This window comes from Cygnus olor, chromosome 5 (assembly GCF_009769625.2).
Source record: "Cygnus olor isolate bCygOlo1 chromosome 5, bCygOlo1.pri.v2, whole genome shotgun sequence".
Classification (NCBI taxonomy): domain Eukaryota; kingdom Metazoa; phylum Chordata; class Aves; order Anseriformes; family Anatidae; genus Cygnus; species Cygnus olor.
The window spans coordinates 20065212-20088546 of NC_049173.1; the positions used below are offsets into that span (position 1 = coordinate 20065212).

Here is a 23335-nt window from a genome sequence, read left to right on the forward strand (position 1 = left end):
CTTGGGTCTTCTAATTTATTTCATACTGCCAGGGCAGCCATTTGTATCTATTCCAGACCTGCACTGACTTATATATGACATGATCCAGGTCTCATGTTTGATCTCCTGCATCAATCAGCCTCCTGATTAAAAAGTAAGCAAAACAAAATCACCTTCTACCATGCTTCATAATAGCAAAGAATTAATAGACCTTATAGCAGAAAGGCAGATGTTGGGGGATAAATAAACTGTAGCACAGCAGAGTAGCGCAGTCTCTGAAGACAGCACTGTACATCTAAGCCTGCCAAGTCATTTTCTAAACTTCGTTATTGAAAAGATTGTTACGAGTCCATAAATACAAACTGTCAGTGTGGAAATGCATGCCTCTAAACTGGAAAAAGTTTATATGCAGCATTCTCACACAGTCAGAAAAGAGGTAGAAAAGACAGGAATGTGAAAAGCTAGGAGACCAAAGCTAAGAGAGTAAGCCTCTTCCACTATAAATTTGTTACCAACTTTTCAGCGAAGACTTGGGAAAACCTTACACCTACTTTCATATTCTTCTCTTTTAATATTCAGTAGGTGTGAATATTACATATATGCATGTGCACGCATGAAAATAGTGCTCACAAATAATTTTTATTTATTCATATATTTATTTAGTTATGATGGAGCACAAAATATTAAATTTATTTTGGACCCAGAATGTTCACACACATATGAAAAAGTTGAAGTTCTTCATATGTTGCCTTTGTGAGATGCTCCAATCTACCATCATCTCTGGGATTGAATATCTACAGTTGTTACACCTTTCCTGTCCACTGCTACTAAACAGCATTTTTAAAGAAGCTACTATAATCAGCCACAGAAATTTTTATGGGGCTGGAAGTGTAGCATTCTTAGATCATCTGGGATCTATAAAAAGAAGAAATTTTGTTTTGTTTTGTTTTGTTTTGTTTGCTTTTGGCTTTTTAAATAATTATCTACAAGTATGCATTGTCTCATAATATATCTATAACTATCATGTTTTTCTACTTCTCTAGCTACCTAGCTCTTTCTCATTTTGTCTGTAATATACCTAACAACAATTAGTGAGGCCTTCAGTTTGTCATGGTTCCTGCAAACAGGACTATTAACAGTGATGATACAAGCTTTTACCTTCTTGACAGAAACTTTTACCACATTTCATGTGTTTGTCTCTTCCTTTTTTTCAGACTGGTGCTGAAGAAATGTTTGCAATTAATAATGAATAAGTTGCCAATACCAGAGCTCACTGTGATTAATCCTTAATGAACTGATTATCTTGAATTTGTGTACCAAGACAGCAAAGTCCAACACAGATAGGTGCTGTCACCAAACGAGAGTACTGTAAGTAATAAAATTCTAAAGAGAAAGAAGAATCAGATTACTTTATCTTTTTTTTTTTTTTTCCCTGAATATATTTTTTTTTCTTTTCTCGAACTGATTTTAGACCTGATATTTATACATAAGTTAACTGGGAAATGAAATGAAGGTGAATCCAAGTAACACTTCCATGCAAGCCTGGGTACAAAGAATAATATCCTTATTATTGTGCTTACGTAACACCAAAGAATAGTCATAAGTGACCTTAACCATCTGCTCCATATCAGCCAATGAAGTGAATATTACATAAATATATCTGGCAAATTAGATTCAGAATTAAAGGAAGAAAACACATAAAAGGATAATGGTTATTTGGACTAATTAAACACCAATTTATTAATATTTAAGACAACATTTTGTGGCCTTAGAATACTGGGATTTTTGCTGTTGTTAATTATTTTTTTTTTTCATTTTATGATCATCAAATTACATAAGGTTTCACAAGTTTTTGAAAACTGGGTTTAGTCAAACAGCACATGAAAGAAAGGGAAAAAAGTATACACCATTTTACAGGGATGGTAATCTGAGGCGCTATGTGTCTTAGATGAACTCATTTCTGTAGTATTTAAACAAATTAATGTAGCTGCAGTACAAAGAGGATAAATATTTAAGTTCATATAAGAACTTGAAGGACTGGCAAGGAACTGAAACCCATATGGGTGTCTCTTGTTAACATCCTAACCCTGAAGTATTTTACTTCTGTAAGAGAAAAGTACCACTGACAGATTGTCTGTAATTGCACAGTAAAAATTGAAAGCAGATGATCTGACTTCTAATTGACTGGTCTAACTCTTATCCAAGGAATATTCAACTGCAGTAGAAATGAATACTCAATAATTTGGTTTAGCAAAATTCTAGTTCAATAAAACAAAACAAAACAAAACAAAAATCTGCATAGGGAGTACTCTGGAATAAAAATGTATCTTAGTTAATGTGATAAACGTTTTAGAGGTATTCATCAGAAAAAAAAAAAAAAAAAAAAAAAAAGTTCAATCAACCTAATTAAATTACATTCTTTTCTGTAGGAGAGTCAGTAAAGTGGGAAAAACTCAGTTAAGCATCAAAGCATTTATAAGTTAAAAAAGCCCCCACACATGAAGACATTGATCTAGAAATGGCCTGAAGAGCACTGAAATACTGTTTATCATGAAATTATCAAAATATGGATCAAAACAGATGTATTCTCTGTAGTCACTAATGCTAGCAATTACATCTAGTTGCTTATGAATAGTTCTTGCACAATCTGCAATTACTGTACAAACTAGAAAACCCTCAAGGGACTTTCTATTGTGTGCAGGAAGCTCAGCAATACTGTTTTCTAAAAGCAGTATAAAAGCAGTAGCTGATTTAGCTTTCATGTATCCCACTTCTGTAAAACAAAATATAAATTATGTTTCCTTTTATTTTCTATCTCAATGCAATTTAATATTCATTTCTTTTTGTGAAAGTAACAAGAAGATACTCTTCTGAGACAGAAAATAAGGATATTATTTCAGTATGGATGAGAGTAACTCCGTTCGATGACAGCTGTTCCTTAATTTCTTCCATTTCATCACAAGCTCAGAGCTTGACCACCTATAGCAGGCTCAGACCTTCCCCAGAGATGCGGATGTTTGGTTACTTTTATGTTTTATTATTATAGTGATTTTCATTTTCTTCTTTTTAATATTGTAAAGTAACAGAAGGTATTACACTACTTGACGATTTTTACCTCATTTTCTACCACGACGTGTCATTCCATTATTATGGCGATACAGACAAGCTAGATATATCTAAAATTCCCATAGCTGGCAGGAGAATCCCTTCCCATCTAATATCTGACTGAATACATCTAAGTGTACTGTTTAAATTCGCCTAGTTTATCAGCCAGAAATATCAATAGAATTGAACCTTTCTTTATCTTCAGTGATTCTTGACTTCCTAAACTTTAATGGGGAAGAAAAAAGAGATGATTTTAATATAAATCAATGTTTCTTATAATGTTTCTTAAAGAGGGTAGAACACAGGTTCTTCTTCATCGAGTACAGAAAAATTGAAAACCTAAAATCCAAACACTGGAAATGTCTTATCTCTTTTTTTCTTCCCTTTTCTTTTCTTTTCTTTTCTTTTCTTTTCTTTTCTTTTCTTTTCTTTTCTTTTCTTTTCTTTTCTTTTCTTTTCTTTTCTTTTCTTTTTTATTTCTTTTTTTTTCTTTCTTTTTTCTTTTTCCCTTTGTGTCTTGCTTACCATTATTTCTGACAGTGTTGCTAAACACTAGTTTCAAAAAACATGAATGCAGGCAGCTGTAGACTTGACAGTTCCTTGAGGTCTTTGGAGACAGATTTTACGGATGTCTTTCTCTTTAGTGTCTATTTAGATCTTGTCTGCAAGATACAGATATTACTCTCAACACTGTTCTCATTCTTCCCATCTTTCATTTAAGTGCCACTGAAGTGAAGTTATCTTTTGCTTGCCTTTGTGATCTGTTGCTGATTTCAACATCTCTGTTCACCTACAAAGAGTTTCAAACTGGTTACGTGTGAAATACACTTTAGCTGAAAATTCTTGCAAGTTATTTCAGTTGAGGCTGATTATGTTTGTACGAGAAAAAGAAAAAATAAAAAAGTGATTTTAATAACAGGCACATATTTCATCAGAAGAAAAGTTGCCTTTCATGTTGATTGACAAACTCACATCTTGGCTTTTCAACAGTCTTCTATGTTCTGAATATGCTACTGAGTATAAATATATATATATATTGTTACAGGAGACACTGTGATTGATAATGAACTTTAAAACATTATTTATTGTATTACCCATACAAAACCATTGCCTTTTGTTGAACAGCAACAGTTTATTTTACAACAAGTAACGATTTTAATAAAAGACTACAGGAAACATTGATACTCCTAGAAAGCCTAACAGTGCACACTGTTTGATGCCCTTCCCACCCAGACCAGTTTGTTATACACAAATGCCTAATTCTGTCCTTTCTCTGAAAAGGTCTAATTATTTCCTCCTGTAAGTTGTAAAATAAGTGTTGTATGACCCGTGAATATCTACACAAGCAGTCAGTCACAGATAAAAATAAAACAAACTGAACCACAACAAGCCCTTTCCCATATTCAAATGTCAAAATCAGACTAACAGACTCTATAGAGATCATTAGTGTCTCCATCGGATGGACTGGAGAACAAGTCTTATGAGGAGCGGCTGAGGGAGCTGGGATTGTTCAGCCTGGAAAAGAGGAGGCTCAGGGGCAACCTTATCGCTCTCTATAGGTACCTTAAAGGAGGCTGTAGCGAGGTAGGGGTTGGTCTATTCTCCCATGTGCCTGGAGACAGGATGAGGGGGAATGGGCTAAAGTTGCACCAGGGGAGGTTTAGGTTGGATATTAGGAAGAACTTCATTACTGAAAGGGTTGTTAGGCATTGGAATAGGCTGCCCAGGGAAGTGGTTGAGTCACCATCCCTGGAGGTCTTTAAAAGATGTTTAGATGTAGAGCTTAGTGGTATGGTTTAGTGAAGGACTTGTTAGTGGTAGGTCAGAGGTTGGACTAGGTGATCTTGGAGGTCTCTTCCAACCTAGACAATTCTGTGATTCTGTGACTGTGAGTCTGCATATGACAAACATAGCCCTCAAAACTTCATACAGGATTAATAAATGTACTTCTTAACATGGGACCACTTCTTAAGCTTGTCCAGGTCCCTTTGGATGGCATCTCTTCCTTCTGTTGTATCAACTGCACCACTCAGCTTGATGACATCTGCAAACTTGCTGAGGGTGCACTTGATCCCACTGTCTATGTCATTGATAAAGATATTAAACAGTACTGGTCCCAGGACAGACCCCTGAGGGACACAACTCATCACTGGCCTCTACCTGGACATAGATCCATCAACCACCATTCTCTGGGTGTGACCTTCAAGCCAATTCCTTATCCACTGAATGGTCCACCCATCAAGTCCGTCTCTCTCCATTTTGGAGATCAGGATGTCATGTGGAACTGTGTCAAAGGCCTTACAGAATTCCGGGTAGATGACATCAATCAGTCTTCCCCTGAAAACTGATGCAGTCACTCCATCATAGAAGGCCACCAGATTGGTCAGGCATTATTTGCACTTGGTGAAGCCATTCGGCTGTCTCGGGTCACTTCTTTGTCTTACATGTGCCTTGGCATTGCTTCCTGGAAGATCTTTTCCATGATCTTCCCAGTCACAGAGGTGAGACTCACTGGTCTGTAGTTCACTGGGTACTCCTTTCTACCCTCTTTAAAAATGGGAGTGATGTTTCCATTTTACAGTCACCAGGGACTTCACCTGACTGCTGGGGCTTTTCAAATAGGATGGAGAGAGGCTTGGCAACTACTACAGCCAATTCCTTCAAGACCCTGGGATGCAAGTTAACAGGCCCCATCGACTTGTATTTGTTCAGTTTCATCAGGTAGTCTTGAATCTGCTTTTCACTTACAGTGGGAGGGCCTGCTTTTCACTTACAGTGGGAGGGACTTTGCTCCCCCAGACTTCATCTACTGGTTCAGGGAAACTTGTTAGGCGTCTCTCCTGAGACATGGTAAGCCCAACTGTCATTGAAGACTGAAGCAAAGCCTCAGCCTTTTCCATGCCTGTTGTTACCAGTTCACTCTTCTCATCCAGCAGAGGGGGTAGACTTTCCTTGGCCTTTCTTTTCAGACCAACGTACCTATAGAATCCCTTCTTGTTATTCTTTACATCCCTTGCCAGGCTCAGTTCCATTCATTCCTTGGCTTTCCTGATCCCATCCCTACATATCTGAAAAGCATCCCTGCACTATTCTCAGGCCACATGTCCTTGTTTCCACTGCCTGTGCATTTCCTTCTTGTGCCTCAGTTTGACCAACAGGTCCTTGCTCAGCCATCCCAGTTTTCTGCCCTGCCCACTTTCTTACGCAGGGGGATGGAGAGTTTTTGTGCTCTAAGGAAAACATCCTTAAAGAGTTGCCAGCTCTGTTCAGCTCCTTTGTCCCTGAGGACAGTGTTCCAGGGGATCTCATCCACTTGGTCTTTTAATAGCTTGAAGTTTGCTCTTTGGAAATTCAGGGTCCTGACTTTGCTCTTCTTCAGACCCATATTTCTCAAGATCACCAACTCAACCAGGGCGTGGTCACTGCAGCCCAGACTGCCTCCAATCTTGATCTCTTTAATGAATTTATCTGCATTGGTGAGCACCAGGTCCAGTAACGCTTCTCCTCTGGTTGATTTGTCTAATACCTGAGCCAGGATGTTATCCTCAATGCACTCTAGGAATCTTCTGGTTTGCTTACAGCCTGCTGTGTAGCTTTTTCAGCAGACATCTGTGTGGTTGAAGTCCCCCATCAAGATGAGGGTGTGTGAGTGTGACACTTCTTGTAACTGAACTAGGAAGGCGTCATCCACAGGCTCCCCTTGATCAGGTGGTCTGTAGTAGACTCCAACCACAAGATGTCCTTTATTTGTGTGGTCCTTAACTTTCACCCACAAGCTCTCAACCTGCCCATGGCTGTTTCTCAGACATCTCTTCACAATCAGTCCCTTCCCTAACATAGAGGGCAACACACCCTCCCCTCCATTCCTGCCTATCTCTTCTGAAGAACTTGTAGCCCTCTATTTCAGTATTTCAGTTGCGTGATCCATCCCATCACATTTCTGTGATAGTAATCAGATCATGTTTGTCTAATTGCACCATGGTTTCCAACTCCTCCTGCTTCTTTCCCATTCTGCATGCATAGAGAACCTCAGCTGATTGAACAAAGCTGGGTCGGTATATCCAGGAAACTATTGCTGTGTTCCTTCAGTGTTATATGGAAAGAAAAATGTCATATGTCACCTGAAAATCTAACATGAATTATTTCCATTGATATAAATACAGAGGTTTTCCTTTCCTAATTGCAGTGTTCCTTGAACCTATTCCAATGTGTATAAAGAACTTCTTCTCTCTGGAAAGAAAATAAGTTGGTGAAGCTATTTATCCCTTGTACGTGATTGAACTCCAGGTTAAGACACATAGGCATCCAAATGCAAACTAAAATCTGTGCTGTCATTCTAGTTTACCAATATCTAATGAATAATGCCAAAGCAGCTTAGTTGGCCTTTCAGCTTATCCTAAACCTGACAACTATGGTATGGTCAGCAGAATAAATCTGTGTGTCTAGACCAATGATACTGACTAACTCTCTGTTAAACATAGTGGCAGGTCTGTCAGCTCACTCTCACTCACATGTTGGCCTGTAGGTACTTGGAGACACCTAATCTATTTTTTTTTATATTTTTTTTTTTTGTACAGAATTACAGAATCACAGAATCACAGAATTTTCTAGGTTGGAAGAGACCTCCAAGATCACCTAGTCCAACCTCTGACCTACCACTAACAAGTCCTTCACTAAACCATACCACTAAGCTCTACATCTAAACATCTTTTAAAGACCTCCAGGGATGGTGACTCAACCACTTCCCTGGGCAGCCTATTCCAATGCCTAACAACCCTTTCAGTAATGAAGTTCTTCCTAATATCCAACCTAAACCTCCCCTGGTGCAACTTTAGCCCATTCCCCCTCATCCTGTCTCCAGGCACATGGGAGAATAGACCAACCCCTACCTCGCTACAGCCTCCTTTAAGGTACCTATAGAGAGCGATAAGGTTGCCCCTGAGCCTCCTCTTTTCCAGGCTGAACAATCCCAGCTCCCTCAGCCGCTCCTCATAAGACTTGTTCTCCAGTCCATCCGATGGAGACACTAAATGATCTCTATAGAGTCTGTTAGTCTGATTTTGACATTTGAATATGGGAAAGGGCTTGTTGTGGTTCAGTTTGTTTTATTTTTATCTGTGACTGACTGCTTGTGTAGATATTCACGGGTCATACAACACTTATTTTACAACTTACAGGAGGAAATAATTAGACCTTTTCAGAGAAAGGACAGAATTAGGCATTTGTGTATAACAAACTGGTCTGGGTGGGAAGGGCATCAAACAGTGTGTACTGTTAGGCTTTCTTTGTCTCCAGGCACGTGGGAGAATAGACCAACCCCTACCTCGCTACAGCCTCCTTTAAGGTACCTATAGAGTACGATAAGGTTGCCCCTGAGCCTCCTCTTTTCCAGACTGAACAATCCCCGCTCCCTCAGCCGCTCCTCGTAAGACTTGTTCTCCAAACCCCTCACCAGCTTCGTTGCCCTTCTCTGGACTCGCTCCAGCACCTCCATGTCCTTCTTGTAGCAAGGGGTCCAAAAATGAACACAGTACTCGAGGTGCAGCCTTACCAGAGCCGAGTACAGGGGGACAATCACTTCCCTATTTGTGCTGGCCACACTGTTTCTTATGCAAGCCAGGATGCTGTTGGCCTTCTTGGCCACCTGAGCACACTGCTGGCTCATATTCAGCTGACTATCAACCAATACTCCCAGGTCCTTCTCTGCCAGGCAGCTTTCCAACCTCTCATCTCCCAGCTTGTAGCGCTGCTTGGGGTTGTTGTGCCGCACGTACAGGACCCAGCACTTGGCTTTGTAGAACCTCATACAGTTGGCCTCAGCCCATTGGTCCAGCCTATCCAGATGCTCCTGCAGAGCCTTCCTACCCTCGAGCAGATCGACACACGCACCTAACTTGATGTCGTCTGCAAACTTACTGAGGATGCACTCAATCCCCTCATCCAGATCATTGATAAAGGTATTAAAGAGATCTAAGAAATAAGAAGAATCACTGACAACATACTGTAATCAAGACAGCTAATAATGAAAGTACATATGAAAACACTATCCATCAGAGATATGTATGTCCTTAAATGAAAAGTAAGTCACCACAGTCATGGAGAAAGTTGTCTTTAAGAAAATGCCTTTCCCTCATTGTTATCTTAGCAGATAAAATACATAGGAAACATAGATAAGTATACATTTCTACAGTATAGATACTCTTTTATTACCCATTTTCTGGTTTCTGTTCTGAATTATGTACAAAGACATAGTACGTAAAAGTGAATCCCATAGTGCAGTATCAGACAATTTTTAAGAATTCAGCAATAAACATAATTTTAATGTGGATTTAGGCTGTGATGCCTTCCTTTGCTTTTAAAAGTCTTAAAGTAAGGCCATGTATAAAGCATATCCAAGATGAGCGCATTTTTCTTCCTGAATATTCCATAAAATTGAGGAAAAGTATTCCAAGCTAACATGGTGTTTTAATTTCAAATTTATAAGCTAATTTTCTAAAGCAAAAATAAAGCAAACTCAAGTATTTTAGACAAGCATGCTTTATGTATGAATTTTTAGTACTCAAGTGAAATGGATAAACATCTTTGTGAATAAATACCTACTGACTGCACCATATATTATCAGTCATTTAAAATATTAAAAGCCATATAGGTTATTATTACTCTAGGCTTCCAAAAAATATTCTTTAAACAAAAGTCAAGTTTGAGTTTAGCAATACAAAAAAAGTATGTCGGCAGATCTGCATGCTTACATTTTAATAATTCTAGATGTTGTTTAAGTATCTTTAAGCCTTTCCCAGATTTTAGCCAGAAATTTCTCACATATACCAAAAATGGAAACAATTCAGTGTTATCAACTCAGCCATCAAAGTGTGTCTTTTATTTTTGTATTGTAAGGCCTTCAATATCTGCCACATAATGAGCATAATTCCTCATTAAATTATGTTGTTGGACCTAAGAGGAGAGGGAAAAAAAAAAAAAAAAAAAACTGCAATAAACTTAGGTCTCAAAACAGTTTTGAAAACTTAAATAAGAATTAGCAATAAGGTTCATATATTGAACATTTAGAGTAGGTTTTAAAAGAAAGGCTGAACATTGTCAGGTAAAACAATTACTACTCTGTGATTTTGATCTAAATTAAAACCAGACTGAACCCAAATAGTTCCTGTTACTGAAACAATACCAATGAAATGAGTAGGACCCTTTTTAACTGTCACAAACTTCACCTCTCCACTTTTTAAGCTGTTCTTGCCACTCACTTCAGGAGAGATCAACTTGACATTTGTAGTGTAGACCTCTGTGTTAGGCATTTGGTCCAATTGCTTCCATGTAACTAGTGATGGGCATTTGAGATATCTGTCAGGGCAACTACATTATGTCAATGAAAAAGGTATTTGTAGGACACAGATTGTTTAAAAAAGATCCTATATAAAATATAATGGCTGTTTTAAGGTAAAATGGAATATTCTGTTGAAGCACCTGGGGTTCTTTTTTGAACATCTAAAATTTGATGAGGTAAATCCCATCTGAATTCCTAATGAAAAAGTTCCTGATTTCCATCAACTATAAGGTTATAGAAAGGTTATAGAGGCATATGAGGTTATAGGCATATAAGGTTAAAAGCATATAAGGTTATAGAAACCTCTGCTAGCATTCTTGTAGTAATGCGGATGAAAAACAAGGGGTCAAGACAGCCATCTAAGATGAACAGAGAAGACATTTAGATGCTAGTCTGACACGTTGGCACTAGAATAAGATAAATAAGTAAACAGACACTTATAAATAATGTCATATCAGGAGTACCTATATACCCTGTTCATTTTAAGGTGACTTTATTATTATTATTATTATTATTATTATTATTATTATTATTATTATTGTTATTATTTTATCTCCCAGAAGTTGAAGGTAAATTAATTAATTTCCCAGCAGGTTATTTAGGCCTTATACATTACTTGGAACCAGAAACTACTGTACAATATTTTCTGGTAATTTGGTTTTCTTACAAATTCCAGATTGAATTAGCTGGTAAATAATTTTGAGAGTTTGAAATAGTCATCAAGAAATTTGGAATTATAGTCTGTAAAACTTCTTTCTTAATGATGTAACATATCAGAATGTGAAATTTTACTGTTTGGTAATACCATACATGATTATGTGGCTAGTTAAAGAGAGAAATAAATTGAAGGAAAAATAATAAGAAAATAAAATGAACAAAACCCCACAGCCTTATACGCATGTGTAAAGTCATGTACTACTCAGACAGTGAAGAGAATAATCAGTTGTTCCCTGCAGTAGTAAGAAAAGCCTTGACAGCTGTGAACCAGTTATGGCCCCTGAAACCTTCACCAAGCCCTAATCAAGAAAAGTGTTTGTTATTGTCTTCCAGACTTTACAAAGTAAACAAATGACTGAATGCCTTGGAGGCAAGGAGGAAATTTCATTTGCATAAATTCTCAGAACTGTTTTTGGGTGTGTTTCTATTCCTCTCAGAAGATGGAAAACTTTCTGAAATAATAAATTAAGTACATTCCCCAAAGATATACCCTTAAGAAGTAATTCTGACATACAGTTTTCAGCTCCCTATCTTTCTGTTACTGAACCTTTAATTCTTTTCTCTATTGAAACCATTCATCACGCCCCACTTTGCCCATCTGAGCCTACCCCACCCCTCCCAAATTCCTGAGTGAAACCATACCCGGAGCCAGAAATATTCGTAGTACTTGTCCAGAATACTTAAAATTATGCAGGAAAAGGCTCTCATTGATCAAACCTGATGAGTTTACTGCTGCAAATATTTGCAGTGAGCTTCATTTAAAACTTGGATTAACCAGCTGCTGTATTTGGCTCCAAACATCCTACCCAAGGAGGGTGAGGTCAGGGAGTCTGTGTGAGCATGGGAAGCTACAAAGGGCTGGGAGTTTTGAATCTAATGTACTTACGAAATAAAAGAGCCTTAACTCATTGAGTACTTTCTGTTGGTAAAACATCTATGAGAAATTTCGTAACTAAGATACGATATTGAGACCAACTACCTGACTGAAAGCTCATGTAAGGTATAGTTCACAAGAAGTCTTTATACTGTTTTCTCTTTGTGGATACAGGATGTCTCTTTGATACTTGTACAATCTAAGTTTATCACCTGAGGGCATTAAACAAAGAGCATCTTAGCTTTAAGGGTTAAATAATTTTTAGCATGATTAGGCAAAGCAAAGCTGGAATGAGAGAATATAAACAAAATTCACATGCAATAAACCAAAGTGAACCATCAGAGATACCCAGCTGTTAGTGGGAAAGTTTGGATAATTTTTTTAAAAGATTGTACCCTTTCTTGATTTAAGCAGAAAGTTGGAGAAGCCTATGGGGTTGGGCCAGCTTTCTTAAAAACATTTCACAAGGATGTGTTCCTTCATCTGTCCAGCTCCCTTTTTAAAGTCTCATGATCTGTCAAACACAAAAATTAAAAAGAAAAATCTAGACAGAACAGTTGAGTCTGACCTGATTTTGACACAGAACCACAAATTCTCCCTAGATTCATTCCAGTCTGGATGTGGCTTTCATTCAAAGGTTAGAAAAACCTCATGATGAATCTGGGCAGAAGATCCAATAATAAAACTCTAGGCCAAATTATGGTGGTTTCTGAATTTGTAATGGAAGATTTATGAATTCTAGAGGTCAAATACTTCAACAAAGATGCTTACAAATTTCCACATTTGGCCTTGAATACTGTTTATGTTACTTGTTGTTTGTGTTGGGTAGGTATATAAGTTTTCAAAATTTTAACAGAATTGATCTGGGTTTATCAGGCTCAAGATAGTCTGAAGTGCTCTGATATTATAAAAGTTTGGCAGATACATGGGACAACTGTCTCAAAATTCATATTCTCCTGCACAGCCATAAGGAAGCTGGTCTGACAATGAACACTACTAGAGAAATGGAACTAAACTTGGAAAGCCAGAACTAGAGCCAAAATAATCCAGAGGATCTGAGACTTTATGTGAGTGGAGACTTTCTGTGGTGATGGAGCACTGGAACAGGCTGCCCAGGGAGGTTGTGGAGTCTCCTTCTCTGGAGATATTTAAGGCCTGTCTGGATGCCTACCTGGGAAACCTGCTCTAGGGAACCTGCTTTGGCAGGGGGGGTGGACACGATGATCTCTTGAGGTCCCTTCCAACCCCTACAATTCTGTGATTCTGTGATTCTGTATTTGTGGCATACCCTGAGGCATAGTTCCCCTAGTCTTAGAGACTAGGAGTTTTTCAGGACACATGACAGCAGTCACCCAAACAGTGCCTGATTTTCATGAGAGAAGGAGAAATGAAGGGAACAGTGAAAAGAGTGTGAAATAATGTGATATCTAGATTTCTGGATGGATGTGTCCAGAGAAAACTTGAATCTGGAAATCAAGCCCCCTAAAATTTGGTAGAAGTTGGGTTCATATGTCGCTCCTTTTTTAAGTATCAATGTACCAATTTAACATGTGATATTAATCGTTGGTATTTATTAAAGAAAAATGTGATTTGCATCAGTTTGCAAACATGCATTTGAAAAGGATGCAGATTATGAGTCAATATTTGGTCCCAAAGAGACTGACAATACGAATTCTATGAAATCTCTCAGTTTGTGGATATCATAGCATCTGTCTTGTTTTCTTGTCCCATAGCACCCATAGGAGCAATTTTTTGATCCTTTCTAGAAAGCGTATAGCTGCCAGAATATTTCACTAGACATTTCTAGCCATAATTCAATATGAGGCAATATTTCATTTTAACTGCAGTAGAGGAAAACACATATGGACATGCAAGTCTAGAAAAATATGAAGTATGGCTGCAGTTATACTCTTTGGATTCTGAATATAGATTATTGGAGGGGGGAAGTGGTTTTTTGAACCTGTGTTTGTATATGTCTTAGTCTTAAAATGTCACCTAATTTCAGGCTCAGTGAAGTGATGCTTGGTGCCTTCACAAGTGCACAATGAATAGGAGAATCTATTCTTTGTACCCCTCTAACACCTTGAATCAGTTATAACCTACTTCATATTTGCTCTGAAAATATATTTTCATAGGAGGTTTCATTTTTCCCCCTGCTAGACCTTATCAGATATGTTCTTCTCATCAGTTCTGACTTGAAGCTCCAAGGATCCCAGATCAGCAAGGAAAATAATCATTTAATTAAACTTACAAATGAGTGAGAGTTGTAGACCTTTCAGCTTTTCATTTTCTCTCTTAAGACATGTATGTAAAATTTTCTTGGTTTTGAGTATATCAGTGTGAATAGGAGACAATTTCATTTGGTATGAAGGATGGCTCGGAAGGTCTCTGTTTCATTCAGAGTAATGCATTTCAAAAATAAAATAGTCCATATGTATAAAACGTATACCTATTGCACAAAGGGAAAACAGTAAGCAACTAAATGCTAACCAATCTGAGCAATGCATGTATGATTGTTTTTTTTTTGTTTGTTTGTTTGTTTTTCCTAATTATTATCCATGACTACATAATGGTTTCTGTTTTACTATCCCTTTAAAATGTATCTCTGAAGTCCTGATGTCAAGAGGCACTGATGGATTGTTCAGCAGAAATTTCTGCTGTTATGCAATTTAAAACACACCCTATTAAAAAAACAAACAAACAAACAAACAAAAAAACACTTCACACTTCAGCATGAAGTATAGTTCTTTTCAAATATACATTATCTGGATCTTTTGCTTTTGGTTAAAGCAACAATGCCAACTTTTTCATTTGTGCTTAACCATTTTTACCCTAAGATTCAGTTACAAGTCTGAAGAAGTTTTTTCTTTCCTGATGTTTTTTTTCTTTTTTTTTTTTCATTTGGCAAACATTGATATTTTTCTTTCCTAATACAGACGAAACCTGACATGATGACTATTTTCTTGTAACTGTTATAAGGATTTCAATTCTCTAACGTCTTATCAAATCAATGTTATTTGTTCAAACTAAATCATCCATTGCTTATTGTTATTTATTTATGATTTGCAGTCATAGCAAGAACACTCACTGCTCAGAGTTTGGTTAATACAATATAATACAAAACAAAAAGGTAGGGCCTTACCAACAGACTGATGAAACCGACAAACCTTTAGCTTAAGGCTAAAGGCCAAAAGCTAATCGTTTTGTTAAATGCTTTGATAGGGTTGATGTTTTCATTTTCTTGACTTTATCTTGCTTCAAAACAGTGGAGGGGAAAAGCTCATTTAGAAATAAAATGATTCATTTACCATTCACAATATCTTCTATGATCTTTTTTTGTGTGTGTGTGTGTGCATGTGTGTAAAAAATCTTGACATATTCTTGTTGATCTAAGAATTTTCACTTTTATTTAATCTTGATTCTTTGCTCTAGAATAGGGCTGAACACACATTTAAATGAATGTCCTATGAACCACTGAGGCACACATAAAAAGTACACTTTGAGATTGAAAAAAAAATAATAGAGTTATTATCTTGTGATAAACACTTTTTTTAAATGCTGTTTTTTAAATCTGACCATCCTTTTTAGCAACTAAATAAGCATGTGTGTTACTATGAGTGGCCTGGATAGACTTGTTAATTAATATTGGCCAACGTGATCTAGTGGGTGGCATCCCTGCCTATGGCAGAGGGTTTGGAGTCAGATGGTCTTTAAGTTCCCTTCCATCCCAAGCCATTTTATGATTCTATATTTTACTTTATTTGCATTGTCTGTATCAATCATAAGATTTAAAAATATTTTTACTATTTTGTTCTCATGAACTTTTTCTTGAGTGGCTTTGAGTGGCTGCCACATTTCAGATATAGACAAAATGGGGTAAAAAAGAAAAAAGAAAACAAAAATGACAACTAATTTTGTGTTAAAAATACACTCATATTACATGACAGTAGCTAGGGATGAAGATGTAAGAGGTTAACCTCTAAATACAATTCCACATGCATTCACATATGCATTTCCACACAATCATCAATATAAATAAAAATGTCTCAAATTCCCAACAAATAAAAGAACAATTCATGGAGTACTTGATTTTCCCATACTGTGTTACTTAATATGGGGTAATAGTTGTTTCACATCACAAAGCCATCAGGTGTTTCAAGACAAATGAAATATAAAAGCCATGTTTGGAGGGGGAGGAAGGTTGTCAAAGTTTGAATGTACCCATTGAATCTCAGTAATTGCCACTTAGTGTTTGATTTAATAAAAGCCACTGAATAAAGGCAGCCATTTATTTTGTCATGGTTTGTGTTCCCATTTGTACTATACCTTTTCGGTCTTCCAAAGTCAAAGCCACACTCCTTCGTTTCAGAGTACCACTTCCTTCCCTTCTCCTGCATTCATCCTCATCTGCATGTATTTACAACATGTTAAACAGCTCTGTTAAAAATGACTGTTTCCAGCTCTGAAGCTAATGAGCTTGCTTTGATTCAACCTTAGACTAAAAAGGCATAACCACAAATCCACCCAAACTATGTGCCTTTCTGCATGTCCTAGCAGAAATATTTGGCCTTCACTTTTTTGTCACTGAAGCTCCTTGCAGACAGACCACTTGCTCATGACACAGGGTTTACAACTTCTTTATTTTGCTTTCTCGTAAGCTAAAGGTGAGTCTGACAAACCTAATAAACTTGCTGTGTTAGTACAGTGATGGCAGGGTGCTATTTCATCAGCTCAGCTCTTCTGATTGTTTAAGTTCTGTTTGAATGATGGTATTTATGAAGAAATAAGGAGAATAAACATAGTAAGAAAGCTATTTGTTCAAATGTAGATTTATTTTACTGTTAACTGCTACTAAAAAAGTCTCTCTTAGTTTATGTTTCTTGAGGGACAAGGGGATTCTTTAATTGTTTCAATGAGCATTTTTTTCAATTTTTGATCCTTTTGACTCTCTTTATGCTTGTCATAAATGCTATATCAAATTTCAAAGCAAAAATTTCATTAAAAAAATGTAGATTTGAATGGGGATTGCAAGCAGATTTGCTGAAACACCATGAGAAAGACATTTTTATCTTTAACTTTTAAGGACTGAAAGTGAAAATTAATAAGAAACTTAACTACAGATCCCGTACAGTTGAAAATTTCTCAGCTGAATTTAGGGTTTAAGTCAGGGTTGATTATAAAGGTAGGATTCACAAAAGTAGAGGACACAAAATTCTCCATTGTTATTATTCTTCTTGAAAAAATAAAGAAAAATACTAAATGAATTTTAGAGGTAGTGTAATGGGCAAGTAGGTGATAATTTAACAAATGTTTATATATATATATATATATATATATATACACAAACAGTGGATTGCATAGTAATTTCATTATTAAGGCCTCATCATGAGCAGAACAATTGTTCTGGAATAGAGTTATTTCTGTTTTAAAATAAAGTGTCTGCAGAAGAGCTGTTCTAGGCAAGTCTTCAGGTTCCTAGATTAACAGTTACTTCTAAAAAAAAGTTTCAATGCTCCAAATTCAGACAGGTGCTTTTGTAAGGGGGAAATAAAACACACCACAAGAAAAATAAGAAAAGCAAGAATATTTTGACTGAATAGGATTGCTACATGTCAGAAAGCTTGCATCAAACTTTTGGATTCTTATGACACAAAAATTAGTTAACTCTATAAAATTAATTTTGTACTTACATAGTTGCAAAATCTTTATAGGCATAATAAAACTTATTTTCTTCTTGCTCTATGTCCAAAATTAAATTAAAAAAAAAAAAAAAAAAAAAAAAAGCAATTTTCAGTCAAATTGGAATGGATTTTTATAATTTCTCCTGAATCTCCCTAGTTTGCTTTTTTCTCTGTCCGGCTTCAATTTTCCTGAAAACTAGTATCTGGTCTAGCCTGGCTCTGACAGTCTATTTATTTTAAAATAGAAGAACAAGTTGGAAAGAAACTTTTCAGAAGAAGTAGGTATTTCTAGACTTATTTAGACTTGATCTTAATTAGACTTGGTTGCTTCTGAACGCTCTATGCAGCTTCAGGTAGAGTGCTCCGGCTGTGCTGCTGAGCAAACACCATCTGTCTTACAGAGCATGCCAAAAGTATCCATGTAGAATATGTCTGCTGGCAAGTATTTCCAGCATTGCATATCCTGGTAAACTACATCTGCTGCAAAGCTGATTTTTTGTTTGTTTGTTTGTTTGTTTGTTTGTTTTTGCTTGGTTTGTTTATGTCTTTGTTTAGTTTAGTTTTGTTTTGCTTTATTTTGTTTTGTTTTGCTTTGCTTTGTTTTTAAAGGCAAAATGAGAAATTTCCAAACAAAATGAGATTGTTTTGCTGAAAAAAACCTCAGGTATCAAAATATCAAAATACAGGAAGTTTCAGCTGCTCTTCCCAGCTGATGCAGAACTGTCTTTATAGTGTTCCAAGATATCCAGCAGCAACAATGTGCTATGTACAACTCAGTAATTCATATCCATAATTCATAAAATGGCCATGAAATACAGTCGAAGTCCCAATGCACTTTCCATACCTTCTATTCAAATGGGTAAATAGTGGCCCAAATCTGATTAGGCACCTGATATCAACTAGAATAAAATAAGAAACAAGAGTTCTGCTGATTGAATTTCACAGCAATATGCAGTTCATCCCAGTCTTAGCATTACAGGCATAAAATTGTGCTTTTATTAATTGTTCAATAAACACACTAAAACTCACCAGCTTGTTTTTCATTCACCTTTACTGTTTCTGTTTATAATTAAACTGGAAGTCAGGGCAGGATTTTTTATGACACTTGAAGCAAACTTTTTTTTTTTTTTTTTTTTTTAATATATTACAATGGATTCTGATAATAATAGGATGGAGACATAGGATATGGAAGGATGTGCAGTATACTGCAGTCATATAAACTTTTTCCTGTTCTGTAACCATCATGAAGAATCATAAATTCTGGGGCAACAACTCTGAATTGTGTGTGTACTTACTAGACTGTTATTATTTTTTTCTATGTATATGGACTGTATGCATGTATATGTATACCTGACTTTCTGGGAAACTTATTAGTAGATGCAACATATCATTTAGCAGACTTTTAAAATGTTTGGATAAAAGAGGAAAAGGCTGATATTCTTACCTGAAACTTTTATTCTTGTTCCTTCTTCTTTTTTTCATAATCTAAAATTTGAATCATTTTAAATTAAAAGTCAGAGCTGGAAATTTACGTAAAGATAGAAAGTCAGAGTTGGAAATTTGTATGAAGAAAAACAAACAACTTTACAGATTTATATTTTTTAAAACAGGAAAATTATTATTTTTTGATTTTTTTTCCCTGGAGATAATTAAGTAACTCAGCACATTTCTCTCTCTGTGCCAATGTGACATGACAACCTCACTGAGTTGGTTGGAAGGTTAATGAAGGTTGGGTGGGAGGGAAATCCCGGTGAGCAATTCAAAAGAACAGCTCATTTCAGTAGTAGGTTGCTAGAAAACAAAGCAAATAGACATTCAGAAGAGGAAGCAGGAGGTGTACGATAAAAACTTAAAAATCTTAAAGAATAAGAAGAGATGAACACTGGGTTTTAGTAGAGCTTGTAGACTTAATGTTAAGCCTTTTAAATGTTAATGTTCATTAGCGTCTGAAAAGGGTTACCAGAAGATGAAGAGTAGATCAAGAATATTATTTAAGTAGGTAGAACAGGGGAATAGCCATTTTCATATGTACACATGAAATAGAAGAGTTTCCTAGTGTATGCAAGTAAGCAAAGCTCTGGCAGATTGGGCAGAATCCTTGATTTGAAGATCACAGCTTCGATCCAACTGAAATATTCTATAGTCATCTATCTCTTTTTTTTTCTTTTTCTTTTTCCCTCCTAGTAAGAGATATTTGAACTTTACTGTTGTAAAATAGATGTTTTATTAAATTCACAAAAGCAGATGGATTAGAAAAGCATGTGTGTAGGTGTTTAGAGCATAAGACCGTTCAGAAAAGAAACTTTATGTAGTTATTCTTTCTGTTGCTTATCCTGGTATCATTAACTTTCCATATACTTCATGAAAAATACCATGCAAACCTAAATCTTTAACTTTTTTTTTAATAATGTGCTGACAGACCTGATAGTGCCCCATAACATTATGAAGTCTATTTCTGTACCAGTGATATGGAGAGGAGATTGCAGAAACCTGTTATAAACTAAGCTGTTTAAAGCTTTATTATCCTTTATGTAACACTCATCACTGCACAACAGGCAGAAGATACTGTTCCACAAAAAATTAATGCTAAAAAGAAAATGAGTAGAAAGGTATTTCTGGATGTTGCATTATCTTATGAATCTTAAAGTTCTTTTTCCTCATTATAGGTGAAATAATAGTGGAAAAAAATTCTGCTTATGCCTTACCAAAACCATTATGAAAATTTCCTTTCAAATTAACATTCTCAAATGTGGAATTCTGATGTATATTAAGATAAGTTTAAGATACATAGATAAGTTTACATGTAAGTTTACATACATGTAAGTTTATATATATATATAAAATATATATTTGCATATACACAATTCTGCAAGGGCTCTTTCCACTCTACTCTCTGTATAGCTTGTGTTAAAAATAAAAGGAATGAGTGAATGAGACAAAACATGTAACTTTATTAGTAAATAAACTTACTAGTAAAATGAACTTTTGTTACTTACACGCAAAGTTCTACTGAAAACACCATTTTAATTTTCTCACTTTAAAGAAAGAGAAATGTTATGGTATTTGGGTACCATGACAAAATACCACAGTATTTTGTATACAAGTAAATTTCTTATTTTCTATAATTATACCTGTTCAATCATTTTTTTGCTTTGCCACCAGCTTTGAACATCTAATATTTTATGTTAGCTCAACATTCACTACCAGTGGTAACAATTCTTCAATGAATGAAATGCTTTTTTCTAAACTGCAAATGATTGCCCTTTTAATATGGCAAAATAAAATATAAACATGTTGTATGGTTGTACCACCCATAAATACTTCTTTGTGGGTGTTCTGCGATGAAAGAAGTGAAAATGTAAAGTGGAGCATTGAAGTCATTTCCAGAAGGGGAAATGGAACTTAATGTGACAGTGCAGTTGTCTGGAACTTGGTTAAAATATTATCCAGCTTCATCTCCAACTGCTGATTTTATGTGTTCCAGCAGTTGGGCAATGTATGCAACGTTTTTTAAGCCAATTTAGCCTTGATTCAAAATTGTTATGGTCACATAAACAAAAAGAAACATCTTGGGCCTAACGGACCAAAGCCATAAAAAGCCACCTGTGCTTCTCTGTATCCCCTCTGCTCCAGGGGTGGGAACTGGAACCGGTGAGATGTTTGTGCTGAAGATGTTAGAATGATCACACAGGCATTTCCACCGAGTTTCCATCCAAAACTGAGAGCCAACAATTATTAATAAAGATTTATGCTTTAAAAGATTTTCTTTCTTCCTCCAGTTACCCATTTTATCTCATTACTGGGAGAATATCTACCTCATTTGGGCCCAGGTTCTAGCTGTCTTTAAAATTATTCTAATTTTTTCTAGAATATGTCACAGTTCCTTTTCCACCTTATATCTTGCAGGTAATTGCTTATTTTTCCACAAGAAATTTCCACAGAAATTGTTTGGACTGCCTAATGCAGATTCTGATGTGATAGGTGTTCCAGCAGTCCCTGCCTCCCCACAGCATGCTGCTGTTCATTTTTCTTTTTGAGCCAAAGATCTAACAAAGTCGTACTTTAGAGTGCAGCCTGAGCCCTAATGGTTTCATTAACATCGACACAAAATTGTTTCCACATATTTCATGCTCACAGCTCTTTGAGATGAAATTATTTCCACATACCAGGCACCTCACTAACAAATAGATTAAAAAGCCTATTTATCTGTAGACTTCAAGATGTTTTATATAGGATGGTTCCATTTAAACACAGGAAAGCAGAGGCGTGGAGAAGCAAAGTGAAACACATAGTTGTAAGGTTAGATGTGAATGCCAGGGCTTCTATGTCCCAACCAAAACTCTGATAAACTGACTCAACGTCTTATCACCCCTAAAAATAATGATTAAGCTTGGGAAACTTGCTTATCTTGATTTCCAACATTGTCTTCTTTTCACAGAAAGCTTTGGAAGATACAAACTTGTTAGTACTTTCCTTTTTCCAATGTAAAATAAGGGCCCAGGAGCACCAGGTAATGATAAGTTCGATGCTGTTTTTGTACATGTAGTCTCTTCCATAAACTCATCATGTCATTTGCCATAGTCTTGCAACTAGGCAGTGGTAGTATTCTCCACTGGGGGGCTAGATAGACATCTCACAGACACAGAGAGATGAAGTTTTTCAGAAGACATTAGAGAAAGAGTTTAATTTCAGCTCTAAAGAAGTGACTGACCCTTAGCATGCAACATTGCTTCCTGTCCTCCTCTTGCATAGTTCTCACCTTACATCATTTTGCTTTGAGAAATCCTCCTAAGTCCATCATGGAATTTCAGTGGTTCTGTTAAGCTTTGTTACACTGGTAGCTGTCCTCAATTATTGATCTGTCAGGCAGGCAGAAACATAAAAATGTGCCATATCTGCTGAAATTAATAGTCTCTTCACTATTCTGCTTTTTCCCAGCCTCAGCATATGTTCATTGATTTGCAGGTGCCCAAATAATTTCATAGAATTTCATAGAATCATTAAGGTTGGAAAAGACCTTCAAGATCATCCGGTCCAACCATCCCCCCACCACCAATATTACCCACTAAACCATGTCCCTAAGTACCACAACCAACTTTTCCTTAAACACTCCCACGGATGGTGACTCCATCAGTGCAGCAAAAGTTTCCAAAATGTCTCCAATGCAGCAAATTTTCTACGATAACGCACCATAAAATGATAATAGAAAATTTGGTGAGGAGTTATTGTTCAGCACAAGAATAAGGTTAATTATCACGTCTCTGTTTGGGAGGCACCCTTTCCAATCTAAATAGCTTGCAGTAATAAAATAAAAATTGTGAAGAGCAGGTATTGATACAGCTCTAAAGTAAGGAATGCGTTTAATGGATATCTTGGTAATTTTTCTGTGTACACGACAGAGAGAGAAAGAGTGAGACACCAGAAATGCCCAATCCAAATCAAACAAAATTTCTTCTCAGTCATAATAATAAAGTCAACCACATACATTGTTGATTCACTTGATGTTTTTTTAAGCTACAGTTCAACCTTTGAAACATAAAATTTCCAAGATTCTCATTTTTCTGTTAAAGCCAGTGCTAAATTGAACTGAACTGAACATTTTAGGGTGTCATAACTTAACAATGTAGCTGCCAGTTGCACTGG

At 36.2% G+C, this 23335-nt stretch overlaps 1 long non-coding RNA gene across 2 annotated transcripts; it reads right to left on the reverse strand.

Annotated features, from left to right (window-relative positions):
- Positions 1-964: 964 nt before the first annotated feature.
- LOC121070892 lies at positions 965-22869 on the reverse strand. Of its 2 annotated transcripts, XR_005820278.1 has the most exons (5): positions 22789-22869; positions 22452-22551; positions 19137-19177; positions 16338-16418; positions 965-3874 (listed from the first exon to the last, which is right to left on the reverse strand). It is a non-coding gene; the product is annotated as an uncharacterized LOC121070892 (long non-coding RNA). The 2 variants fall into 2 exon arrangements; XR_005820279.1 differs by lacking the exon at positions 16338-16418 and having other exon boundaries at positions 1717-3874.
- Between the last annotated feature and the right edge of the window lie 466 nt (positions 22870-23335).